Source organism: Daucus carota, chromosome 6 (assembly GCF_001625215.2).
Source record: "Daucus carota subsp. sativus chromosome 6, DH1 v3.0, whole genome shotgun sequence".
NCBI lineage: Eukaryota > Viridiplantae > Streptophyta > Magnoliopsida > Apiales > Apiaceae > Daucus > Daucus carota.
The window spans coordinates 30489713-30502633 of record NC_030386.2 but is presented as its reverse complement, the minus strand read 5'-3'; the positions used below and the strand labels follow the sequence as shown (position 1 = coordinate 30502633).

General features: G+C 30.2%; 1 non-coding gene across 1 annotated transcript; it reads left to right on the top strand.

Moving 5' to 3' along the window:
• The first annotated feature begins 8530 nt into the window (after window positions 1-8530).
• On the top strand, window positions 8531-11983 carry LOC108226402 (uncharacterized). Its single transcript, XR_010284084.1, has 2 exons — window positions 8531-9485; window positions 11717-11983. It is a non-coding gene; the product is annotated as an uncharacterized LOC108226402 (transcript).
• Window positions 11984-12921: the final 938 nt, after the last annotated feature.

The window sequence follows — 12921 nt, the reverse complement described above, 5'->3', positions numbered from 1 at the left end:
TCGAGATCCGTATGATCACCGACTATCTGATGATTCTTAGTCGATCCGTCTGATCACCAATTAGCCGATTAATCGGCAAATTTAGGAGCAAATACAGATTTAATATATTCGTATTTGTATTTTGGAGTGATAAGCTTACTCACGGTGGAATATTCGTATTTCCTAGTCAGCCAACTTGGAGGGAGTATATGATTTTATAGTATAAAATTATAAATTAACTTCTGGCATAACTATATGGATGAATGGTGATGGTGGCTCGGAAAGTACGTCGCCTGGGTGGATGATTTAGTTGTATTGTATCTTAAAACATTTATTTATACTGCCGTTTGGCGGGGCTTAAAAGAAGTGATTTATTGTTTAAAATAAAAAAGTAGATTATAAGTGAAAAATTGGTTTGAACTTATAAGTTATTAAAAGTGTTTGGATACCCGTGGCTTATTTTGTTATAATAAGCTCCAAACCCAAAAAAAGCTAGGTTTCCTAGCTTTCTTTTAGGGCTTTTAAGCCTCATTTTAAGCACTTCTTTTAATTTGCCAAACAGTCCACAAATAAGTTGAAGCTGCTTCTTCTCTAAATAAGCCATAAGCTTAGGTTGCCAAACACCCACTAACATTAGGTTGATACGCCCCCAACTTATATTGAATGAGTGAAGTCGTTTAATATTTATAAAAAATAATAATAATGCTCCATTAGTTAAATAATACTCTTTCGGCGTCATTCAATTATTTATATCTAAATCTAAATTATATATAGATTTTTAAGAAAAACATATAAAATTATATGAAGCATTTAAAATTTAAGTACAAAATACTTCAAAATCTCATGTATTTTGGCGGGATCAAAATACTTAAAATATACCGAACATTATCACAAAATTCATATTTTATGAAGTTTAAGAAAATTCATCATCATTCGTTAGATTTTAATGAACTTTAAATAATCTCAATTGAATATTATCGAATTTTTAAGTATAATTTAAAATCTTGATTGAATATTATCAGATTTTATAGTATAATTTAGAATTCTAACTGCATACTCTTTTTCTAAAAATCCGTGTTGAATAGATCTATATTTCATAAATAAAAAAAATCTATTAAAATCTCAATTGAATGGTGTCCAACTCAATGCAAATAAATTAGATGTAAAAATATTAATTTCAAAGTATAGATAAATATATAAAGTTTAAATTACTAATTATATTTATTTCAAAATTCCCGAAAAAGGAAGAAGAAAAACTTATCATTAAAAATTAAAAACTTTTACCATATAAGACTTTATTTACGTGTGGTGGTTGATGAAGTGGGTTCAGTAAAAAAGTGCGATGGTTACTCGTCACTCGTCAGTGTACATGCGGGCTTTGTGTAAAATAAGAGTTGCGATAGATTACAAATAAAATTGTATGTCGATTGTTTTTCAAATGTGGTGACGCGAATACGTGATGTTTTGTACCTACTTTTGGCTCGTTCGATTTGGCCTTTAGCTCGGTGGAAGCGCTTCCTAAAAATAACAGATTTATTAAAAAAAATCATACATTAATTTTGATTAATTTTTTCAAAATATTTTATCAATTAACTGATTACATTCTGATTTGACTAAATTGAGTTATCAAAAAAAATCACGATAAATGGCTAATTCAACCAAATTCAAGGAACCAGTTACTCTAAAACCTCAAGGTGTTAGAGAATGACCCTTTCCAGGATCTTATATTCTAACAATTAGTTCCGACTCCCGATATCAAAGTTATACTTTATATATCTTCATCCCAAATACTCATATGTGATTCTTTTTGTTTATAATTTGAGTTGGATAGAAATAAAATTATATGAGTTGTTTTTACTTTTTTAAAAAATTTAGATATTATATTTTTTTTGTCTAGAAAAAGTGATTTAAGATAAAATTCATATTGACCGTCGTTTGGCATGCAGAGTGCGTTGCAGCTTCGAACCAGGGAAGGTTTATTGCTAGTTGATAAGTTGGATAATTAATTAATCACAGAGAAACGGCGCCTTAGTTTAGTATCACTTGCCTTAGTTTAATATCACTGATTCACTATCACAAGATTCTGAACCCAACTTAAAGTCGACAAACAGACTCTAACGCTTCATGCAAGGCGAATAGCACGACACTGTGTTTTATCGTGATCGTATGCTTAAAAATGATGCAGAATATATTATTAGTTGCAAAGTTGGATTGTTATTTCGATAACTAGTCACTATAGCACTGAGCATGTTTTTTGCTTTTAATATAAAATTAGTACCAGAATAGTTTTAAAATATGATCAACTAGGTTCACACTAAATCATTTAGTATTTAATAACTTTTGATGATAAATAAAATTTATTTTCTTTTTATATTCAAGTAGATTTGATGATGTGAAAGAACGAATATATCAATTTTCAGTAATATACATGTACTCAATTTTTCATTTATGTATTTGTAAAATAGATATGTATAGGAATCTTAATTTTATAATTTTAGGCAGCATTCATTGTGATGGAACATAGAAAAAAAAATGAAATTTGTATAATATTATATTGTTCTAATATATAAAGTTTAATTTTTATTTTATATTTGAAAAACCAATTATAATGTTGTATAATATTGTTGAAAATGTTTTTATAATTTTACGTTCCATTTTACATGTTTGTATTGGAAATTCGGAATGCTCTAACTGATGGATTACAGTATCGCATATGTTCTGGTTAATGGTCAGGGCGGGCTCAAGAAACTTGGGGGCCTTAGGCGAATTACAAAAATGAGGCCTAATTTAAATTTTTTTTAGATATTATATTAATAATACAAATACAAAATTTTACAATATTTAAACATTACAAATTAACATAAAATCACCCTAAACACACTACTACATAATTTACTTGCTACAAAATAATATTTTTACATCAGGTTTCACTAGTCTTCATGCACACTACAACATATAATTATATATGTTTATTTGTCTAAATAAACATATATAATTATATAAAAATCGTAGGCAAACAAAATTACATACTATGTAAATTAAAACTAAATTAGTTATATAATATTCATATATATATATATATATATATATATATATATATATATAATTTTATTAAATCTGAATTTAAAAATTAATTAACCTGAAGGGAAAATTAAAGAACAATAAAATCTCTAGTGTTTCTTTTTATTTTATATTCACAAGAATGAGGTTACATCCACATAAAACAATCATTTTCATATTTATTAGGTTATGGATTTAAGTAAGTATTTATTAAGTTAGCACAAAAAATAAAGTATGATTAATAATATTGTATTAGTATTTTGATTATGTTTTTGAAAAGTTGATCACACAAAATTTTCAATTTTTTCACAAAATTTAGATATTAATTCCCATCTTATTTTTGATTTTTTTATTAATATAATGTAACTAAATTATTTTTTTTTCAGATGTATACCTAGACATATATATACTAGTATAAAATTGGGGGCCTCTTAACATTGGGGGCCTTAGGCCGTTGCCTAAATGGCCTGTACTATGAGCCGGCCCTGTTAATGGTGAAACGGGGAGTGCTGGAGGCCCAACATATCAAGGTAAGCCATTAACTTTTGGGCCAATAATAAATCCAATCGGCTTTGTTGGTGCATTTAAAACTTTGCTTATGGTCCTCTGACATGACTTAGTCCGTTAATTAATTTAATTTTTTTCCGAAACAAAAGTATAATCATTGGCAACTCGGCCCACATGTTCAATAGGAGTATTTTTTTTAAAAGAAAAATTGTGGCACAAGCACAAACATCGGCCCAAGTGAAATGTTCTTAACTTCTACTTGAGCAAAATCCATGATCTATTTCAGGGCGGGGGCCCGTAAAATCGATAAGAGAAGCCAGAGCGGGAGAGAGTGCTGAGTTTACATAAAAACATTAATTTTGCAAAAAAACACTACGTGAAAATTTCACTCCTGTATTATGTTTTAACTTCGAATTCTAATTCCTATACTAAAATATTGAATTAATTAAAAAGAGACAATTTAAAAGCTCGTCTGATTAAGAATAAAACACAACAAAAAATTTATAGAAAAAAATTAATGTTGTTTTATTGGGAATGTTTTAAAATAAGAGAGTTTCGTTTATTTCAAACTCATATATGATATATGATGTTTAGTTAGGAAAAATAAATTTTAACCCATGCCTTAAATCTCAAGTGTGGGATTTTGATAACCTAAAGCGATAAGTGAGTACGAGAGAGAGGCATGAGAATGATATTTATTTTTCATATTCACATTTGATCAATTAAATATACATGTTTGATACAACATTAAATTAGTGGTACAAAATACATAATAATAATAATAATTTTATTAATATTTTAATTAATTCAAATTAAGAACTTATTTTTTTCTAAATTGAATATATTAATTTTAATACAAAACCAAACACATGGTATGTTTGGTTAGTAGAAGCAGAAATTTGCTTCTAGCTTTTATCTTTTCTTCACCCGTTTTTGTATAAAGTAGAAGCGCTTTTAAAAAGTTAAGAATGCTAGTTTTTCTTTCAGAACTTAAACTTTTTTTTCATATGCTTTATTAAATCAGTCTTTCTAATGTGTGCCAAAGGGCATACAATAAGCACCAACTCTCATGAAAATGGCTTCATTTGATTGGTGGAATTGGTGTACACAATAAGCACCAACTCTCATGAAAATGGCTACATTTGATTGGTGGAATTGGTGTAAATGCAGGGGGCATCAACATTTATTATCCATCCACCAATCAAAAACTAGTATTTTCATGGGAGCTGGGGACTATTGTGTGCTCATGGGCACACCATAGAAAATTCGTTATAAAATTATTTACTTCTGACTTCTACTTCAATTCTTTAATTTAAATAAGATGTCACTTTTTTTTTTGCCAGCAAGATGTCACTTTTTTAAATTAATTCAAGCAACCTCATAATACCTCAATCTCGTACCATCTTAGTCCGATTGGTGGTTTCAATCTCAAATCACCCTGCGAATCAAACCATCTCAAAGGAGTTTTTTATTCAGGATGTTCACACGTGAGTTGTGTCTATTTCAAATGTATAGACCTCGTTTGGTTAGATGTAACCCAACGTCGTAACTCACACTTCCATGAAACTCATCTAAATTACAGTATTTTGTTTTGTAACTTTTATTTCAAGTCATGTAACTCAAACTTCCCGGATACTCCAACTTGCACCAAAACACGGTACTGAGCTTCAACGTGGTTTTTGTGGGTTACGGTGTTGATGTCTTTTATTTAAATTTTTATTTCCAACTATTCTATATAAAATATTATTTTTAAAAAAATATTTGTATATAATTATTTATATGTATTGATTTTAATTTAATCGTACTTTATATTATATGGTATTTGTCATTTATAAATTATCCGTATCATATATTAATTCATATGTATATAAATTTATAATTTAATATTATTTTTACTATTATATATAATAATATTAATAAATTGTAATAATTTTATTTTACAATTTTTTATATATGTCAATTTTATTTAAATTCATTTTGAGTTATATGTATATAATATTTTAATTTTATATTCTTTTAATATGATTATAATTAATATTTAATATTTCTTCTAATATAATAATAAATATGATCAATTGTTTTTTGTTTGTAAGTCGTTTTAAATAATGTACATATATATAATTTTATTTTTTACTAATTTTAATACAATTATAATTATATACAACTATTTTATTATATAATTAAATTAATATATCATAATATATAAATTTTTATAAGAAACACGAGTACAACTGTACAAGTGTGGTTACATAGTTTAAACCAAACACGTGATCTAAAATTTCCAAGGAAGTCTGTGCAGTAACCTAGTTCCAAGGAATTTCAACTCGTAAAACTCGTGTACCAAACGAGGCCATAACGTTTTGTTGAAAAACTTAAAATTTATAAACACATAAAACTCCTAAGATATGGCTTTTATATCAGAAAACATATGAAAAAAAAAAACAAATACTTATACTCCTAAAATATAGGTTATCGATTAAAAAAAGTTTAATTATTAAGCGAGTCACACTCAAGTCTGTTTAACATATCAAATTGGTCACTAATTTGAAAACGGTATCAAGTCAAATATGGATACGCACCAATAATTATCATGAATATTTAAGTGAGAAAAAACCAATAGAACAATGTCTTCTTTTGCTAACCGTTTCGACTTTTTGGCTATATATCACATTCGTGCATGATTTTAGACAATATGATAATAATAATAATTATAGGTGTATAAGGATTTTTTGTGATATCATTTTTAGATTAAAAATCAATTTGACACATTAAACTCATTTAAATGGCTCGCTAAATAATTAACCCAAAAGAAGTGGTGTACATGAGAATGACAATAAGAGTGAGTATGGAACTTGTTTCTTATTTTTTATTTCTATTTGAGCAATTAATATAAATATTTAAATAAATTAAATCAATAATATAAAAATATATAATAGTATTATGGTCGTTTCAAAAAAAAAGTATTATGGTAATAATAATTTTGTTAATATTTTAACTTTTTCTTAGAAAAACTATTCATCGGTATACATGAATTAAATAAAATTAACGACTTACTTTTTTTTAATTGAACATATTTATTACAAACATATAAAAATAATGCCGCTCATTCAAATCTCATACCTCTCCCTGAACCAAATGACCTGATATAAACACCACGTTGACTATTGAAACAAATACGGCTAAATGATTCCAATTCAGAACTCTGCAACAAACTTGGTGAAAAATGCAAAAAATAAATTTAATTTACAGCTTACAAGCAACAATCAAGAAGCTAATGAATGACGAAATTTGCATGTTCCGTTTACTATATATCAATTCTTAATATAGTGATAGTCTGATAGATGATTGATGCATACAATTAACTTCATTGATTCACAGCTTCAAACTCTTCAAAATTTACCTGCATACAAAAAATATAAAAAGAAATATCTCGCGACTCCATCATCATACGCACATTCAGAACTTTCATGTTTTTCACTCTAATTATTGATGGAAGTATTTAATTAACCAACTACCTACATACTCCCTCCGTCTCAATTTATAGGTGCATTTTGGAATAAACACACATATTAAGAAAAAAGTTGGTTAGATGGAATCTTATCTCATGTATCATTAATTAGTGCATTGATAAGTGAGAATATAGTTGAGTTTCAAAAAAATCACAATAAATATAGAGATTTAGTGCATTGAGAAATGAGAATAATGTTGAGTTTCAAAAAAATCACAATTAATATGTAGATAAATTTGTATTGAAAGAAGAGAGGGACATGTATTTTGGGACAAATTTTTTTTCCAAACTTGACCTATAAATTGAGACGGAGGGAGTAATTCGCAATTTTACGTGCATACTACTGTGTATAAGCTTGTTTTCTTCTTCTCTATTATTTTGTGTCAACATTTCAAAATTCGGTTTTTTTAGTGTGTGCTCATAAGCATATGCTAAGCACTAAAACTTATAAATTTAGAGGGTTTTGATTGACTTACCCTCATTAATAATGGTGGACCCCCTGCAAATGCAACCACCATACCAATCAAAACCCTCCAAATTCATGAAATTTAGTTCTTAACATATGCCCATGGACAGACACTACACAAACCCTTCCAAATTTGCGATTGGAGGCTTGAAATTATTACGTAATTAATTTAAGTCAGCAGAAAGTCACTTTATTTATGGGTGAATAAGTAACATTCTTAGGTTAATTGTTACATATACGATGTTATCTTGTTGTGCGTGTCATATTGTAAACAAGCCAGCATAATGATGATATACAACCAAGACTGTCATGCATGAACAGGTACCAGCTATACGTGAAGTGGCTGATTAATAATTATATTGTATACTATTAATTTCATGTAGTTTTAAATTTTTAAATACAAGTAATACTGAATTTAATGATGCTCTGTCCTTTTTAGGTTGTTATTCATGCCATATGTGTCCGGTAAAGAGAATCTATAAATTTCATTCTCATGGGACAGACAAGTGGCAAACCATGAGAATAAACCAACTGTTTGTCAAATAATTATCGCTTGATTCCTAAAAAATCTCTTCCTGTTTGTACTTCAAAATATAATCAATTTTTTTTATATTTAATTTTTTTGATTTTTGATATCTGAGAAGAATCGTGAAATGTTACTAGAGGTTGTCCGAATTCCGGTTCATCCTTCCTGAGCAAAAACACCGAACCGAAAACCGACTGAAATTTTAGAAAACACTTTTGAGAACAAATACTAATTATTAGAACAGATACTAATTTTGTAAGGCATATAAGCCTGTATTGTAAAAAAAAAAAGAATAAATGTGTAGAACTTTAATTCACAGAGTTAAAAATATTTATAGTCCGGCTCGTTTAAACAAAGGAAGATTTTCGTTTGTTGGGGATTTCCTGAATCTGTTTTACTGTGAAATTATTGCATTCCCACCATTCTAATTACTAAGGTTACTTAGTGGCACACGACTTAGTTGGAGTTAAATCATAGTGCTAATTTTGCTACATGCTTGTTGATGATGGTTGCCTAATTATAAATGCATAGAAACTATTGTAAAGTATTCCTTAAATAATATTATTTGCGCCATTAAAGGAAGGAAAATAATTCAATGGAGGAAGAAAAAGGAGGAGCTAAAGCACTTTGATTGGTCCCATATCATGTGTCCGTAATTAGCAGCCCCATTTTTTTGATTAATTCCATCTTTCACTATCCCCTTTCCTCCTCTCTTCAATTATTCCTTAATTAATCTCCTCTGTATACACACTAGCTAGTACTAATTTATTAGCAAACTGAGGCCTGGTAAAATTTGATGGATTAATTAAGATATCGTATTTATTATTGTGTTATCTTATCATGTCTAGTGATCACAAGAGAAGAGAGCCAGGAGGTGAAGCGGCTGGTTCATCATCCAGTACTCAGCAGCAGCAGCAGCACCCAGCACCTCAGTTGAGTCGATACGAGTCGCAGAAGCGGCGTGATTGGAACACGTTTGGACAGTATCTGAAGAACCAGAGGCCTCCGGTTGCTATGTCACAGTGCAACTATAGTCATGTGTTGGAATTTCTTCGGTATTTGGATCAGTTCGGGAAGACTAAGGTTCATGCCCAAGGTTGTGGTTACTTTGGACACCCTGATCCAGCTGGCCCTTGTACTTGTCCTCTTCGGCAAGCTTGGGGGAGCCTGGATGCGCTCATTGGACGGCTCAGGGCCGCGTATGAAGAGAACGGGGGAGCCCCGGAGACGAACCCTTTTGCTAGCGGCGCCATTCGGGTCTACCTGAGGGAGGTCAGAGATTCGCAAGCCAAAGCTCGAGGAATTCCTTATAAAAAGAAGAAGAAAAAGAGAATCACTAATCCGTTGAAGGCCAGTACTGAGGAGGCTGCTTCCACCACTTTTCACTTGCCCTCTTCTTAATTCTGTGCTTCACCAAAAATTCCTGCTCGAAAATAAAGGTAATTAGGTTTTTGATTTTCAACTTAAATTTCGTCTTATAACAAAGTGAAGGCCGAATCAATTAGACCAGTAAAACATTATATGCGGATTGAGCTGGTTATCAAATTTTGTATCAACGATACGAATACTAATTATTCGCCAGGCCGGTACCCGATTCAGAATGCAGGAAATCAGAAATTATAGCTAACCCTAGACAAAGAGGGGAGAACCCTAATTAGTACTCCCTCCGTCCCTTTTTATCTGTCCATTTTGGAAAAAAAAACACATACCAATGAATAATTGATGCTATGAACTTTTTCATTAAATACCTCTAATTAATATCTTGAAAATGGTGGAATACCCCTACTTTATGTCTTGAAAACATGAATTCAACCAAGTTTTAAATAAGTCAAGCCTAGAAAATTGAAATTATGGAGATATATTTGAAAAACTATCATTAAATGAGTTTTGAAAGTATAAATGGACAGATAAATAGGGACAAATTTTTACTTGCAAAGTGGACAGATAAATAGGGACGGAGGGAGTAAGTGTTATTGAGAATTTAGGGGAATTAAGTTAAGTAGCAAGTGTGACCAAAGCCGACAGTCTCCCACGTATGGAGGTGGGTGAGTATTGGACCAAATGATCGTCACGTACTTGTCATGCAAATTTACAGTCAATTTATAAATTTCCAACCAATGTTGCCAGCACTTTTTCCTGGTCTTGTCTCTGAATTTTAGGATTCTGCTCCCCCCATGGACGGCCATAAGATATAACCACTCATTAATACAGTTTGTATGTAGAGTAGTAAAATAGTCATATTCTAAATTATTGAATTGTCTAGTTAATCTCACACACACATATATGTTTACTTCAAAAACTCGAGTGTAGTAATCGTACTCCAGTACTGATATGTACAGATAGAAAGAGAAATGACATGCTAAGAGTAATTAAGTATTATTCATTTTTGGATAGTGATTAATACTAATTTTGGATATGTTTCTTGAAATAATTTTTTCAGAAATACTTTTTATTGAACACATAAATTATTTATTAAATTATATGATTCAACTAGAGAACGACCAGCAGCTTCCTTAATTTTGCCCCGGTTGTGCTCTAGCTGGTTTGCATATATCTTCTGTTATTTGTCTCTGTATATGATATGATCAGGACAAGTTGATTATACAGTTTTATAAGCTAAAAAAGCTATAAAGTTTGGTAGTGCTACTGCAGCAAACTATGGCTACACCTTCATATATCTATGCATATTGATATAGTTATTGATTGATAATATATATATAAGTCATCCTAATATAGTTAGATAGTTAAATTTCAGCATCTTAATTAATTAAGATTTTATGCATATAATATTTCTCATTTTCTTAACTAGATTATTACTTGTTATTATTATTAAAGCATGGAGCTAGGATTATAACACCACAGTCCAACATCAAAGAGCGTGGAGACTTTAGTTTAATTTATAAATATAAACAGTACTACTATCAATTGCATCAATAAATCGTGATCTTTTGAGGACCTACTTGATCACATTTTCGAAAAAAGACTCGAGACTTAACCCGGTTGTCGCAAGAATGTTTTGGAAAATCTCACTATATATCACTTCAACACTTATAATATCATATAAAATAATTTTTTCATAATTTCTATTGTTGTGTTTATATATATATATATATATATATATATATATATATATAATTTTTATATTTTTCTAGAAATAAATATTAAGAGACCTACAATAAATTATTTTATTATAATATATATGTTTTAATTTTTTTCCCAAAAATAAGCTTTTATCTCAAAAAATAAGGTAAGTCTTAGAAATGCATCCGCCCCGTCGTTGCATGTATAAGTTGTACGCAGAATGTAGTTTGTACATATATAGTACAAACTATAAGTTTTTTTACTTGGGAATGATTCTGCAGATTAGTAAAATATATATAGTACTAATTTTTACTGCTTTTGTACAACTCTTGCATATATATATTCCACTCTCTATACTTGCATCAGTAGTAGGGCTGTAATTCGAGTCGAGCCCATTTAAACGAGCTCGAGCCGGGCGAGCTCGCGAGCTGCCCGACTCGAATTACAGCTCTAATCAGTAGCAAACTATATAATGTACGTACAATGGTTTTATCTCGAAATCAAATTGATCGATTCGATCTTAAAATCATGCTCGAGGACTCAACGTAGCGATCCTGAATGTGTTCTGATTCGATTATATATTTTTCAGGCTTCAACTGATCCGCCGCAAGCTCCACGGCTAGTTTCGCATGCATGGAGGTTGATCACATCCTCACTGCCAGCGTACAAACTTAATTATATGCATGCTCATCTTATCATCTGTCCTCTTTAATTTTCAGTTGCTTCATATATAATTATAATGAAACTACTTTACATGAATAAGTATATTTGTATAAACGCTTTAAGTTAATATTGTAGTTTAAGCAGGGACTGGGCACTTGGGGTACATCTATACGAGTGTTGCTTTATCTCTTAAGTTACAGACGATTTATAAGCTCATATATATATTGAGGTGCAGTTCGCGTATAATATGCACTTTGTTTACTTGATTTTTACTTCAAACACTCGCTCTCTATAAATTATGTCCGGATTGTCGATTACGTACCTGTACATAACTAGCTTTCGATCATGCCCAAGCTAGGTTTTTTTTTTTTTTTTAAATTTTAATTTACTACTGGTGTATTACCTGACCCACAGATGAATGGACATTGGATGCCTCTACGATATACAACACTTTTACAACCTAGATACCGTCTGTCCCTGAGTCTATGTGTGTATAATCATTCCATATCCAGATCAGTTTGTTGTGTGTCAACTTTCCCTTTAGTGGAAACATCGACGAGGACAACACCTTCCGTGTCAAATATTATGCATGACTAGAATATTGAGGTTGTTGTCAATTAAGTATGCTCCTGCAAATCTGCAAAATGGATCATGGCATTTACATTTATAGTTCTGCCATTCTTTTTCATAAAAAAGTATATATGTATGAGTATAAACTAGAAACCGTTTGGATGAACTTAAAATAAGTGTTTCTTGCTTATTATAAAAAAGTGGAGTAGAAGTTAGAAGTAAATTAAGACTTATAAGTGATTAAAGTGTAATGCTTTTTATAAGTGATTCTTGACTTTTTACCCAAACGATACGAATAAGTGTTTTTAACTTATAAACCCAGGTCTTTTAAGCCGTACACAAACACCCACTAAGAAACACTTGACCATCTTTTTTTACTGCACGTTTCTCACTCTTACTAAGAAAAACTTGAATTTCGAGGCTTCCAATTAGCGAATGTGTGTTATGAATGCAAAGCTTGAGATAGTACAATCAAATTGTTACGAATTATAATAACAGAAAAAATAAAAAATGAGAAGTTGTGAAAATGAATCGCTAGCGATCAGAATGCAAGAACAAAAT